The sequence below is a fragment of the Microtus pennsylvanicus genome, chromosome 6 (assembly GCF_037038515.1).
Source record: "Microtus pennsylvanicus isolate mMicPen1 chromosome 6, mMicPen1.hap1, whole genome shotgun sequence".
NCBI classification, from domain to species: domain Eukaryota; kingdom Metazoa; phylum Chordata; class Mammalia; order Rodentia; family Cricetidae; genus Microtus; species Microtus pennsylvanicus.
Window position 1 is genome coordinate 21,065,408 of NC_134584.1, and position 3,025 is coordinate 21,068,432.

The following is a 3,025-nucleotide window of genomic DNA, read 5'->3' on the forward strand; positions in this document are numbered from 1 at the left end:
AATCTTATAAATCTAAAGATATGTACGTATATCTACCAAAGTTAAATCAAGATCAGATAAGAAATTTAAAAAGACTAAAAACACCAACTTCGGCAGAAGTAGCCGGTAAAATTTACTACCTCAAAAAACAAACAAAAAAGCAAAAAACAAAACCCATAGACTGATGGTTTTAGCCCAGAATTATACTAGACTGTCAAATAAAAAATTGCTAATACTCTTAAAACTAATTTGCAACCTAACTAACAGAAAACTAACTGAAATCTAAGAAACATATCCAGATTTGTTTTATGAGTGAGCAGTTGCCCTGATACACAAACCACCTAAGGATCTAACAAAGGAAGAGAATTGAAGATCAAATTCCCTTATGTATATAGATGCAAATATATTCAATAAAATGGGGTCCAAGAACACATTGAAAGGATCATCTACCACAATCAAGTAGTCTTCATCCCAGAGATAAAATGGCTTTTTTAATACAAAAATCAATACATATATTTTACCTCATAAGCAAACTCAAAGGCATAAAATCCCACATGATAATTTCATTAGTTATAGAAATGGCCCTTGAGAAAATGCAACACTTCGTGATAAAGTACTAGAAAGACTAAGGATATATGGGACATACTTCAACATACAAAAACAGTTTACAGCAAGCTCATAGCCAACATCAACTTAAATGAAGAGGAAGTCAAAGCACTACCACTAAAATCAGGAACAAAGCAAAATTGTTCACTCTCTACATATCTATTTAATATAATACTTGAAGTCTTATGCAACAATAGAAGTAAAGGATATTAAGTGGATGCAAAGTGAAAAGGGAAAATCAAAGTATCTTTACTTGTAGATTATATGAAACCATACTTCAAATTTTACCAAGAAAGTGATGATAAACATTTTTAACAAAGCATTAGGCTACACAATTATATAACAAATCCAATAGCCTTTTTATACACAAATACGGGACTGAGAAAGAAATCAGGGATACCACAACTCTCAAAATAGCTGCCATCAAATATAAAATATCTTGGGGTAATTCTAATGAAAAACTTGAGAGTGTTGTCTAATTAAAAAACTTTAAGATATCAAAGAAAGGGATTGAAGAAGCTATCAGAAGAAGAACAGTGTAATTGTTGTTAGGCTGTTCTCTACCAAGGGCCCTTGCTTTTAACAGAGTTATGTTTGGAGACAGGCCACTGAAAATAAATCACTCCAACAATGCAATAGTAAAACCTCCTGAGATGACACCTCAGGCTGCAGCTAATGAGTTAGAAGAGGTAATGAAGAGAGTACGGGAAACTCAGTCATTTGTCTCAGCAGCAATTGAAACAGAGTCTGGAAAGAGCAATGAAAGGAAAGGCGGTCGATCTTGTTCTCACACTTGCTCAAAGTCCAGGTCTAGCTCAAAATCCCATTCTAGAAGGAAGAAATCACAGTCAAAGCACAGGAGTAGATCTCATAACAGATCACATTCAAGACTGAAAGATAGACGTAGATCCGAGAGTCTACATAAAAAGCACTCGAAGTCTAGGGAGAGGCGGAAGTCAAGGAGTTGTTGACATTCATGGGACTAAGAAAAGATTCCCGAGAAAAGGTGAAGGAAAAGGACAGAGTGAAGGAGAGAAAGAAGGAAAAGGAGAAAGAGAAGGAGATAGAAAGGGAAAAGGATCGTGAAAAAGACAAGAAACGGGATAAAAACAAAGATAAAGATCGAGAGAAGGAAAAGGACCAGGAAAAGGAGCTGAACAATTACAAGGAACAAGACAGAGACAAGGAACGGGAAAAAGACAAATCCAAAAAGGCACAGGAGAAACGAAAAAAGAAGTCCAAAACTCCATCCACAACTTGCAATGCATCAAGAAGATCTCGTAGTACCAGCAGGGAAAGGTGGCGACAAAGGAGCAGGAGTTCTTCCATATCTCCAAGAACATCAAAGACCATAAAGAGAAAGTTGTCCAGGTCTCCGTCTTCCAGGGGCTGAAATAAGAAAGATAAAAAGAGAGAAAAAGAAAGGGACTACATCAGTTACAGGAGAGAAAGAGAGCGTTCCATGTCTCCAAAAAAAAAAAAAATGTTTTAATGACCAAGATGGGAAGGAGAAGGTGGAAAAGACCAGCACACGGTTAAGAAGAAACACAGTAAAGGGACAGCTTCAAGTGTGAGCAAAGATGGCAACGAGAAGGACTCCCCAAGGACTGAGGAAGAAAAAGTAGAGCAGAATGGGAATTGCCAACCAAATGAAGAGAAAAAAACAGACGTGGTGTAGGACCGCCCGCTGCATCTCTCCCTCCAGGGTGGGATGAAACCCAACGCCTTCAGTTTGCAGCAAGGTGTAAACGGGGAAGAAATCCACATATGGGAACTAACAAAAAGCTCTTCGAGCTATGAGGTGACATTGTGGACATCTTGTTACTGAGCATGAACATCATGGAAATAATCAGATATTATCCAAGTTCCTCATCTTCCGAAGACTGCATTTCCACGGTGGCTGGCACACTTGTCATGTGGTTCATTGGTGTTTGCCAAGAAGCATTGCAAATCAATTGAACATCACAGGTCCAGAATTGAACTATCCCTTAAGACTGGAGATGAACATTGAAGGCTCCTAAAAAAAATGCTAGTTACTGAATTTTGTATTGTTTTACTTGGGCACCTGTGGAACGATTTTGAAGAAGTGTGTCTTGCTTCAACTGCTGTCTTCTTTATGATATGTAAGTAGACTAGAGCAAATATTTGAATCTTTGCTATTTTTAGGATCATTTCTCTAATAAAGTTCGGTATTTTAGAGAAAGAAAAAATCTAAAAACAAGAAACATACTTCTTACTCAATAAGGGAAATATAGAAATGTAAGAAAGGAATATTAATAAACAAAGAAAACAAAATCCCTACAGTGTAAATCCAAACCCTGTAATTCAATGTCCAACCTCTGGGCCTCACTCACTCTCTCAGCTTGTAGACATCCAGAGACTTGGGCAGATTTGCTTCTCCAACTTTGCCGTCTGTATCACACATATCTTTACCTTAGGT

At 37.2% G+C, this 3,025-nt stretch overlaps 1 pseudogene; it reads left to right on the top strand.

Moving 5' to 3' along the window:
• The first annotated feature begins 1,147 nt into the window (after positions 1-1,147).
• LOC142852671 (uncharacterized) lies at positions 1,148-2,263 on the top strand (annotated as a pseudogene).
• Positions 2,264-3,025: the final 762 nt, after the last annotated feature.